Raw genomic sequence first — 12,953 nt, forward strand, 5'->3', positions numbered from 1 at the left:
CAAGTCTTCGTTCACGTGTATTGTGGTTTCCGGTGTGAGTGCTGACTGTTGATGTATTGAACGCAGGCGCTGTAGATACAGGTTTAAAAGGAATGACAAAGAGCTGAGGCGGAATTGCTGAGCATCGGCTTTAAAATAACAGTCAACGGAGTATATATATATATAGAGTACTGTCGGTCCATGTTTTTACAGCCTGCAACCCAACGCATATAACCGGCGCAAGGTATTTGTAAGTGAGTCCAGCATATGGTATTATGTTGTCTAAGGTAATCCGAGCCTTGTTAGTAAGCACATAAGGCGAACAACCGGTAGCAGTTCATGGTGAAAGCATGCGCCTTTGCATAGGTAGCGGTTTATAACTGAAAAAAGTGTGGGTATATATCCATTCCCGGGGAAATATGTATAAGCCTTCGTCCATGGGTAAACCGAACTGAAAGTTCGTTATTTACATTTGTTTGTTATGCCGGCGCTTGCAGGACTGGTATATATCTATATAACCTACGTAATGGTGGTTAATTTGTTTATGTACTCGGTTTTGAAGCGTGCAGTGACATTTGACTCAGTTGAATTCATGAATCAAGCTTTTATGCGCACAGTTATGGGAAGATCCTGGTAGTTGTGGCCTGGGAGAGGCCTGGGCTACATCAGGTGGTATCAGAGCTTGGCTCTGTTGAAATGATTGGTTTGTTTAATTTTGAATTGTGTTTTACTGACAAGAAACAGATTGAGGATTGATGGTTGCAGCGTCCAAGGAGGTGAATAGAATGGCAGATCGTTGCAAATGGTACAGCGCTGGAATGAAGTTCATTCCTGGTCAAAAAAACGCAGATATAAAGGTATGAAAACTAGATTCATTATGTGGTCCTGAACCTGGAGTAAGACGATTATATAGATGGAAATTTTAAGTCCAAAGAATGTTGTTAAATTGCAATGAAATTTGTAAATATGGGAAAGAATTTGTGATGGTATGTTGGTGATGAAATGAATGAGGGACTTAAGGCATAATTCTGGTATTGTGAAGCATCTAAAATCTGATTGATAAATAATTTGATGTTTGAGAAATGATTTCATAACCATAAATATGAAAGAAAGCTTCTGCATGTTGAAATGGGAGAAAGATGAATTTGCCAGTGATTGATATTTGAAGTTTGGGAATTTGCTGAGTATGGTAAATTGAAGATCCTAGTATTGCAGGCTAGGCTCTAGGCTTGTGTCAATTTTTGGTAAGATGATATGTTTTTGAAGAATAGAATATTGTAGCCTTTGCATTTTTATAAAGGAAGCTGGTGAAAGTTTCTAGGTGAAACATAGAGGTGGCAGAACCTTGAGGAAATCCAATAGAGATTGGATAAGGAAGACAGTTGTGAACAGGCAGATGAGTTGAAGCCAGGAAGAGCAAAGAAAAGTGCTCAAAGGAGGTTCCGGAGATAGAACCAATTGCTTGCCAAAAGACTGAGTGAGGAGGGCTTGATGAGGTAAGTGGCGGCAGGATAGGACTTGCTGCAAAAGAGGCTTTAGTGCAACTCATAGTAAAGTGAGTAAGGAACTCATAGAGATGGAAATGATGATGACTAGTGACAGTCATAACAAAGGTTCTGGAATAAACCACAGCAGAGAACAAAAGGAGAAGGATGCCAAGGCAATTGGCATACAGAGACAGTTAAGCAAAGAGGAATATGAGAGGGAGAAGGCTGAGATAGCAGTTCAGCGTGAGGTATTAATGGAGATGTTGCAAAGAAATGAGGAAGACCAAAAGCGTGGTTATGTCATGAGAAAGAAGTTGAGGTGGCAGAGGCTACAAGAGAAGTGGAATCATCGGGTAAATATGCAGTTGATAAAGGAACTAAGGGAACTTGAACAGGTTATAGATGCCAGACAGAAGAAAGAGAAGCTCGAAACAGTTGAGCTACAGCAAAAGGAAGATGTTGAAGTTTCTATATGTTACCCAGAGAGTGGACCATTACTTTTTGAAAGTGATGAAGAGCTAGAGGAGTTGAATCATATGAATGATTCAAGGCAGCCCAAAGATTTGACGGCTGAAGCATCAAACAAGACCGTAAGGTCTTGTGATTTTAAAACTAATGATTTGTGTGTGATTGCAGGTTTGGAAGAAGAAGAAGAACATCTACTGAAGGATGTTAAGGAAGATCTAGCAGAAGACAGACCATGTGAGGAAATGGAAGATCGTGTAAAATTTCCAAAGTCCACTCCAAGTAAAGTCATTGAGTTATATAGAGAAATGGATTTTCAAAGGAGGAAATTGGAAGACCAGAGGATGAATGTCGAGGATAGATTGCTGATGAAGGATGACAAAGCAGTTGTCATAAAAGAAGTTGCAGATGATGAGCAAAGGAATGTTGCAGAGGGAAAGGAAGTTTGGGAGGCCGCAACATTCATAGTGACAGAACAAACTGAGCAAGCCGTCTTAGCTCAGCAGACCGCTGGAAATCAGTAGCCGGGAGATTATTTGGACCAAGAGATTGAAAGTATCAGAAGATTGATGACTAAAGAATCCCGGAAGAGACCAGCAGCAGAAAGAAAGAAAAGGAGCGACAACAAGAGAATGACAGTGAAAGATTGCAAGAGCAGAGCAAGTGGAGCACTACAGCACAAAATATGGAAACCTGGAAGGCAACAGATGACAACAGCAGTGAAGCAATCGACGGAGGAGATATCCAGACTTATGACCAGGTGGTCATGAATTTTTTTTTTCATGGGGAGTCTGATGCAGGAGCATCAAGACCTTTTTCTCCATTTGTAAATATGGGGTGTGATAATATTAATTTGTAAATATGGGGTGTGATGATTTTTTAATATTTTATTAATTAATTTGAATTAAATAGGAGAAGGTGAGGATTTATGTAAATATCTTTTTATTAATAAAAGGATATGAGGAAATTTAATACATTGAAGGATTTTAGGGATAAAAACCTATCCTTTAGGGATGTTGAGAAACTTAGGGGTTTGTTGAGGATTTTAAGAGATTGAGCATTTAATTAAATGATTTTTAAAAGTGTGTAAATAGGAATGGGTTTTAGAGAGAAAAGGAGAGAAAAGGGAGAGAGTGTGAGAGGTTTCTGGTTGGGAGCCTTCGGGCAGTTGTAAGGGCCATCAATTCTGGTTATCTAGCCAATTTTGTAAGTAGTTGTTTTGTTTGTTTTAATTTGAATATGTTCATGTGGAATTCGAGTTATGTGGATCTTTGAAGTATCATATAATGGTTGCTGTTGTTTAAATGCGCACTGATGATTTGCATGGGCATAATTGTGTTAATGAATTCTGAGATACGGCTTGGTACATGATTGGTGAAATTGATGTTTGGTACCATTGAACTTGCATGAAGTGGTAATGGCTTTATTTTACCCTGCGCTTTCTGCTGTATAATAAGGAGGAATCGGTTTCTTTTCCATTGGATATATGTATGCATTGGTTTATAGGGCGCACACATATGCCGTCATATAATGTTGAAGTCGCATCTATATACAGTCATATCGTGTTGAAAGCCGTATGTATTGCTGTAACAATGACCGCCGAGCAGTGAGCGTGACTGTGTATATTGAGGAGGAATGGCGACGCATCAAAGACTGCGTATTGGCTGGGGTTTGGTTGAGCACTTGCGTAAAAAGATATACAACGATATCCGAGTGTTGAGTTCCCTGAACAGTGGAACTGTTGAAGGCGGATTATATATATATATGCTGACGAATTTATATGCAGGCCTGTGCGATATACATCCATTCAAGATTCAAATCAAGGCTGCAATAGTTCGGTCCATCTGTGCTATGAATTATACTTTATGAATGCGCATTGACACAAAACCACGTGGTATGCATCGGTTACGAGATTACTGGTTCTAAAAATGGTGGCGCGCTTGTATGCGGTTTAATTCAAGTGTTGATGGCTTTGATTTTCATTTTGTTGTCGTGCATATATAACTCTGGTAGTTTTCTTTAAGTGGCGCAAGGGAAGCGCGGAACCGTGCCGACCGACCTGACTGTGTAGAGGCACGCAGATATACAGTCATCCGATATCATAGTTGAGCCTTTGATCCGATCTATATTCATCGCTGATGAATGGTAACATTAATGTGCGACCGGTGGTACTCATCCTTCCACGTTGCGTGATTTAGTAACATGTATATTTACCTTAATCAAAGGATTTATGTCTGGTTTTATTACTCTCGGCCATGGTCATTTCGAGCTCAATCTCATGCCTCCTTTGATTGAACACAACCGCGTAGAAACACATTCCACCATGGATGCTTTACAAGTCTTCGTTCACGTGTATTGTGGTTTCCGGTGTGAGTGCTGACTGTTGATGTATTGAACTCAGGCGCTGTAGATACAGGTTTAAAAGGAATGACAAAGAGCTGAGGCGGAATTGCTGAGCATCGACTTTAAAATAACAGTCAACGAAGTATATATATATATAGAGTACTGTCGGTCCATGTTTTTACAGCCTGCAACCCAACGCATATAACCGGCGCAAGGTATTTGTAAGTGAGTCCAGCATATGGTATTATGTTGTCTAAGGTAATCCGAGCCTTGTTAGTAAGCACATAAGGCGAACAACCGGTAGCAGTTCATGGTGAAAGCATGCGCCTTTGCATAGGTAGCGGTTTATAACTGAAAAAAGTGTGGGTATATATCCATTCCCGGGGAAATATGTATAAGCCTTCGTCCATGGGTAAACCGAACTGAAAGTTCGTTATTTACATTTGTTTGTTATGCCGGCGCTTGCAGGACTGGTATATATCTATATAACCTACGTAATGGTGGTTAATTTGTTTATGTACTCGGTTTTGAAGCGTGCAGTGACATTTGACTCAGTTGAATTCATGAATCAAGCTTTTATGCGCACAGTTATGGGAAGATCCTGGTAGTTGTGGCCTGGGAGAGGCCTGGGCTACATCAGGTGGTATCAGAGCTTGGCTCTGTTGAAATGATTGGTTTGTTTAATTTTGAATTGTGTTTTACTGACAAGAAACAGATTGAGGATTGATGGTTGCAGCATCCAAGGAGGTGAATAGAATGGCAGATCGTTGCAAATGGTACAGCGCTGGAATGAAGTTCATTCCTGGTCAAAAAAACGCAGATATAAAGGTATGAAAACTGGATTCATTATGTGGTCCTGAACCTGGAGTAAGACGATTATATAGATGGAAATTTTAAGTCCAAAGAATGTTGTTAAATTGCAATGAAATTTGTAAATATGGGAAAGAATTTGTGATGGTATGTTGGTGATGAAATGAATGAGGGACTTAAGGCATAATTCTGGTATTGTGAAGCATCTAAAATCTGATTGATAAATAATTTGATGTTTGAGAAATGATTTCATAACCATAAATATGAAAGAAAGCTTCTGCATGTTGAAATGGGAGAAAGATGAATTTGCCAGTGATTGATATTTGAAGTTTGGGAATTTGCTGAGTATGGTAAATTGAAGATCCTAGTATTGCAGGCTAGGCTCTAGGCTTGCGTCAATTCTTGGTAAGATGATATGTTTTTGAAGAATAGAATATTGTAGTCTTTGCATTTTTATAAAGGAAGCTGGTGAAAGTTTCTAGGTGAAACATAGAGGTGGCAGAACCTTGAGGAAATCCAATAGAGATTGGATAAGGAAGACAGTTGTGAACAGGCAGATGAGTTGAAGCCAGGAAGAGCAAAGAAAAGTGCTCAAAGGAGGTTCCGGAGATAGAACCAATTGCTTGCCAAAAGACTGAGTGAGGAGGGCTTGGTGAGGTAAGTGGCGGCAGGATAGGACTTGCTGCAAAAGAGGCTTTAGTGCAACTCATAGTAAAGTGAGTAAGGAACTCATAGAGATGGAAATGATGATGACTAGTGACAGTCATAACAAAGGTTCTGGAATAAACCACAGCAGAGAACAAAAGGAGAAGGATGCCAAGGCAATTGGCATACAGAGACAGTTAAGCAAAGAGGAATATGAGAGGGAGAAGGCTGAGATAGCAGTTCAGCTTGAGGTATTAATGGAGATGTTGCAAAGAAATGAGGAAGACCAAAAGCGTGGTTATGTCATGAGAAAGAAGTTGAGGTGGCAGAGGCTACAAGAGAAGTGGAATCATCAGGTAAATATGCAGTTGATAAAGGAACTAAGGGAACTTGAACAGGTTATAGATGCCAGACAGAAGAAAGAGAAGCTCGAAACAGTTGAGCTACAGCAAAAGGAAGATGTTGAAGTTTCTATATGTTACCCAGAGAGTGGACCATTACTTTTTGAAAGTGATGAAGAGCTAGAGGAGTTGAATCATATGAATGATTCAAGGCAGCCCAAAGATTTGACGGCTGAAGCATCAAACAAGACCGTAAGGTCTTGTGATTTTAAAACTAATGATTTGTGTGTGATTGCAGGTTTGGAAGAAGAAGAAGAACATCTACTGAAGGATGTTAAGGAAGATCTAGCAGAAGACAGACCATGTGAGGAAATGGAAGATCGTGTAAAATTTCCAAAGTCCACTCCAAGTAAAGTCATTGAGTTATATAGAGAAATGGATTTTCAAAGGAGGAAATTGGAAGAACAGAGGATGAATGTCCAGGATAGATTGCTGATGAAGGATGACAAAGCAGTTGTCATAAAAGAAGTTGCAGATGATGAGCAAAGGAATGTTGCAGAGGGAAAGGAAGTTTGGGAGGCCGCAACATTCATAGTGACAGAACAAACTGAGCAAGCCGTCTTAGCTCAGCAGACCGCTGGAAATCAGCAGCCGGGAGATTATTTGGACCAAGAGATTGAAAGTATCAAAAGATTGATGACTAAAGAATCCTGGAAGAGACCAGCAGTAGAAAGAAAGAAAAGGAGCGACAACAAGAGAATGACAGTGAAAGATTGCAAGAGCAGAGCAAGTGGAGCACTACAGCACAAAATATGGAAACCTGGAAGGCAACAGATGACAACAGCAGTGAAGCAATCGACGGAGGAGATATCCAGACTTATGACCAGGTGGTCATGAATTTTTTTTTTCATGGGGAGTCTGATGCAGGAGCATCAAGACCTTTTTCTCCATTTGTAAATATGGGGTGTGATAATATTAATTTGTAAATATGGGGTGTGATGATTTTTTAATATTTTATTAATTAATTTGAATTAAATAGGAGAAGGTGAGGATTTATGTAAATATCTTTTTATTAATAAAAGGATATGAGGAAATTTAATACATTGAAGGATTTTAGGGATAAAAACCTATCCTTTAGGGATGTTGAGAAACTTAGGGGTTTGTTGAGGATTTTAAGAGATTGAGCATTTAATTAAATGATTTTTAAAAGTGTGTAAATAGGAATGGGTTTTAGAGAGAAAAGGAGAGAAAAGGGAGAGAGTGTGAGAGGTTTCTGGTTGGGAGCCTTCGGGCAGTTGTAAGGGCCATCAATTCTGGTTATCTGGCCAATTTTGTAAGTAGTTGTTTTGTTTGTTTTAATTTGAATATGTTCATGTGGAATTCGAGTTATGTGGATCTTTGAAGTATCATATAATGGTTGCTGTTGTTTAAATGCGCACTGATGATTTGCATGGGCATAATTGTGTTAATGAATTCTGAGATACGGCTTGGTACATGATTGGTGAAATTGATGTTTGGTACCATTGAACTTGCATGAAGTGGTAATGGCTTTATTTTACCCTGCGCTTTCTGCTGTATAATAAGGAGGAATCGGTTTCTTTTCCATTGGATATATGTATGCATTGGTTTATAGGGCGCACACATATGCCGTCATATAATGTTGAAGTCGCATCTATACAGTCATATCGTGTTGAAAGCCGTATGTATTGCTGTAACAATGACCACCGAGCAGTGAGCGTGACTGTGTATATTGAGGAGGAACGGCGACGCATCAAAGACTACGTATTGGCCGGGGTTTGGTTGAGCACTTGCGTAAAAAGATATACAACGATATCCGAGTGTTGAGTTCCCTGAACAGCGGAACTGTTGAAGGCGGATTATATATATATATATATATATATATATATGCTGACGAATTTATATGTAGGCCTGTGCGATATACATCCATTCAAGATTCAAATCAAGGCTGCAATAGTTCGGTCCATCTGTGCTATGAATTATACTTTATGAATGCGCATTGACACAAAACCACGTGGTATGCATCGGTTACGAGATTACTGGTTCTAAAAATGGTGGCGCGCTTGTATGCGGTTTAATTCAAGTGTTGATGGCTTTGATTTTCATTTTGTTGTCGCGCATATATAACTCTGGTAGTTTTCTTTAAGTGGCGCAAGGGAAGCGCGGAACCGTGCCGACCGACCTGACTGTGTAGAGGCGCGCAGATATACAGTCATCCGATATCATAGTTGAGCCTTTGATCCAATCTATATTCATCGCTGATGAATGGTAACATTAATGTGCGACCGGTGGTACTCATCCTTCCACGTTGCGTGATTTAGTAACATGTATATTTACCTTAATCAAAGGATTTATGTCTGGTTTTATTACTCTCGGCCATGGTCATTTCGAGCTCAATCTCATGCCTCCTTTGATTGAACACAACCGCGTAGAAACACATTCCACCATGGATGCTTTACAAGTCTTCGTTCACGTGTATTGTGGTTTCCGGTGTGAGTGCTGACTGTTGATGTATTGAACTCAGGCGCTGTAGATACAGGTTTAAAAGGAATGACAAAGAGCTGAGGCGGAATTGCTGAGCATCGGCTTTAAAATAACAGTCAACGGAGTATATATATATATAGAGTACTGTCGGTCCATGTTTTTACAGCCTGCAACCCAACGCATATAACCGGCGCAAGGTATTTGTAAGTGAGTCCAGCATATGGTATTATGTTGTCTAAGGTAATCCGAGCCTTGTTAGTAAGCACATAAGGCGAACAACCGGTAGCAGTTCATGGTGAAAGCATGCGCCTTTGCATAGGTAGCGGTTTATAACTGAAAAAAGTGTGGGTATATATCCATTCCCGGGGAAATATGTATAAGCCTTCGTCCATGGGTAAACCGAACTGAAAGTTCGTTATTTACATTTGTTTGTTATGCCGGCGCTTGCAGGACTGGTATATATCTATATAACCTACGTAATGGTGGTTAATTTGTTTATGTACTCGGTTTTGAAGCGTGCAGTGACATTTGACTCAGTTGAATTCATGAATCAAGCTTTTATGCGCACAGTTATGGGAAGATCCTGGTAGTTGTGGCCTGGGAGAGGCCTGGGCTACATCAGTAGTTGACAGACTTACAAAGTATGCACATTTTTGTGCATTATCACATCCATTTAAAGCCAATACAATTTCTATTGTATTTATGGAAACAATTCAAAAGCAACATGTGAACCCAAAGATTATTGTAAGTGACAGAGATCTCATTTTCACTGGAAATTTTTGGACATAATTTTTTTCTTGTCTCTGTACTTAGTTAGCTCATAACTCATCTTATCATCCTCAATCTGATGGGAAAACTAAGATAGTAAACAAATGTTTGGAAGGATATCTTCATCGCTTTGTATCTGATAAACATACACAATGGGTTAAATGGTTGCCTCTGGCTGAATGGTGGTATAACACTTCCTTCCATACTGCAGCAAAAATGACCCCATTTATGGCACTTTATGGATGTCATCCACCATCCATCACATCATATTGAAGAGAAAATTCTAAGGTTCAAGCAGTGGAACATCACATTGAGCATCAACAATAAGTTCTCCAACTCTTAAAGGATAACCTCATGTTGGCGCAAAATAGAATGAAACAACAGGGAGATCAACATCGCAATGAAAAGAGTTTTGATGTAGGTGACTGGGTATTCCTACGGCTACAACCATATAAAAAAATGTCCCTCAAACAAGCTAAGAAGGATAATAAATTATCACCAAAGTATTATGGTCCGTACAAGGTGTTGCAAAAGTTTGGTACTATGGAATACAAATTGGAGCTTCCTGCAACTTCCTGAGTGCACCCAGTTTTCCATGTTTCATGTTTAAAAAAGGTTATAGGTGACAAGCTCTTAGTTCAAACAATATTGCTAGAACTTAACGAGGAAGGAAAAATCATATTGGAACTAGAAGCAACCACAGAAACAAGAACTCGACAGCTACGAAATCGATCAATTTTGGAGTACCTCATCAAGTGGAAGAACTTATCTGCTAAAGATTCCACATGGGAGGATGAGAATTTTATACAGAAACATCCATAACTACTCAAGCGTTGAGGACAACGCTTTTCGAAAGGAGAGGGGCATGTTAGGCCCCTATAATACTAGTGATTCCCCCATTACTATTGTCATTGTATCCCTTATTGTTATTATTGTGCCCCTATTGTCCCCATATTGTTATTAGTATGCCCCATAGAAACCCACTATTGTTATTTTTGTGCCCTTATGTTATTATTGTTATGTCAGTTTGATTATATTGTGACCCCTTAGACTCTTATATAGAAAGGAGGTTTAATCATTTGTATTATCTAATAATTGTTTATTTGTGTAATGTAAAGGAGGTTGCCCCTTGAAGAGGCTGAATTTTAAGGCATTGATCTATCTTTTATATCTTTTTGTGAGCTGGTTTCCTAACAAGGGAGGCCATAAGCACTTGGGAGAGAGTTGCAAACTCATCGAGGTCGTGGGCCTTTTGAGCCTTGTGAATTTCTTTTGGAGATTTTTTTCCATCTTCAAGTTTGTTGTTATTATATTTTTTGGGGAGATAGTCTAGCTTTGTTAGAGTCTCATCTTTGTAAAGATCTCTCTCATATTGAGGGCTACCCTCTTAGAGACATTTTTACCCAGTTTAAGCATTAATAAAAGATAAAAAAAAATGTTGGAGGAAACTTGAGATTTTTCCCATGGCATCCTCCTTCCTCATTTAAAGAAGGGATTCTTGTGGGTGGCCTAATCTTGCTTTTAGTTTTTTTTCTTAGCTTTCTAGCTTTTAAATTTCATATTGTGCATGCTTAAAATCAATACATTTCACTCCACATGTAAATTTTTACTAATCTTGTATTTAAATTCTCACATGCATATGCTCTCAAGTTTTGCAAACTATTTCTCTTTGAAATATTTTCATTTGCATTGGTTTAATTTGGTGAATTAACACAATTTTCACTTCATCTAGGCATTTTAGTATAGGAATGCCCCAAACCTCATTAAAACTTACCTCCAACTTAAGTTGGTTGAATAGACTTTTAGGGACCCTCTACCTCTGTTCACTGCTCATCGTGAGATCCAAACATTTGGGCAAGTACGAAATCTGAAGACTAGAGTTCAATTGTAACTTTTCCTTAGCACTAATTAAATAAAATGAACCAAGAAAAACATTCCATCACATTTGTTTTGGTTTAAAGTCTCACATGAAAATCTTATTTCATGAGGACTAGAGTTCAATTGTAACTTTTCCTGAGCGCTAATTAAATAAAATGAATCAAGAAAAACATTCCATCACATTTGCTTTGGTTTAAAGTCTCACATGAAAATCTTATTTCATGAGGCACTTTGGATGCAAGCATTGTAATATCTTTTAATTTTGCAACAAGTTTAATTTTCTTGTACTTGGAAATTGACTCATTTTTTTGTTTTAGTTGCTTATTGTCATGAATGGTTGATTTCACTTTCAAGTACTATTATTTTGGCTTACAAACTTAATTGCATGTTGTCATCTTGGTCTAACATTTGAATTATTTTTGTATTCTTTGAGCAAGATAGTTTCCATGCTTTGATTTGTAGATTTATTCATCTTGAAAGCATTTATAATATCTTGTGCTAACAATTTAGAATTTCACTTTTCAAGGTTATTTTGGCTTTTCATTCAAAAGCATTTCACTTCATTTTAAGAAAAATAAAATTTCATTTTTTAAAGATAAAATATTTGGAAGGCACTGCTTGTTTATGTATTTCATGCTTATCTTATGATGGTTATTGCTCATATCATTTTTTTGCTTATAAATATTAAAGAGATAATCTATTTAACTCTAAAATTCTCCTAGAAACTCACATCCTTTTTAACTTAAATTTTCATTAGGGACCAACCCCCCTTAGCTAACCTAGGAGATAGCTCAAACGGAGAGAGTCGGGATTAGTTTGACAACTCCTTCTCTGAGTTCCCTACCACCAACCACACCTTGTGGGGTTGAAGGCTTTTCTCACTGACTTGTAGGTAGATGTAGGCGGCAGGGTCAGCAGGACCAACTCACATCAACTTCGTTGTGAAATAGGATGGTGGAAAAGGCTTAAAGAAGCTTGGGAAGAACGGGTGTGTACATTTTGCACGTCTGGGGCTGTGGAATCGAAAAAACATTTCATTTTGGAATGTGATGCATTCAAAGACATCAAAGATAGTCATGAGAACATGTTAGCATCAGTTTCTTGGCATTGTATTTTTAGCGAGGGGATTGTTGGAAGGTTGGGCCAACTCATAATCAATTTGAATCGGAAAATGAATGAATTGCAAAAAAAGAAAAACATGGAACTAATGGTCTCATAGACTATTTTTAGTCTCGTGGAGCTTAAAATATCATTTCATTTCATTCCCTCTAACCCACAAGGAGAACGTGAGACCTTATTGAGATTGAGTGGGAGAAAGGAAGACAATTCATCTTTTTAATTGTGGTCCTTTTATATGAGTATATACAACATTATTTTATGGATTTTTTAAATTTGTAGTTGCTTGTATTTTAGAGTTAACTAGTTATATAGAGGTAATTTTGGAGTTAGCATAAATAAAATAATAAAATAATTATATATATATATATATATATATATATATATATATATATATATATATATATATATATATCATTGTTTTGTTGATTATTGTATTGAGATTTAGTGGAAGAAATGACTTTACCAACTCATAGTGTAATTTTTTAATGAGTATATGGAGCATTATTTTTTGGATTTTTTAATTTTTAGTTGTTTCACTCTAAAATGATTATATATAATAATAATGATATTGAGTATTATATTGAAAATAGTGAGGTGATTTATAGTTTGTAAAATT

This window comes from Pinus tabuliformis, chromosome 8 (assembly GCF_031772625.1).
Source record: "Pinus tabuliformis cultivar Carrire ecotype Pingquan chromosome 8, CPIR1, whole genome shotgun sequence".
Classification (NCBI taxonomy): Eukaryota; Viridiplantae; Streptophyta; class Pinopsida; order Pinales; family Pinaceae; genus Pinus; species Pinus tabuliformis.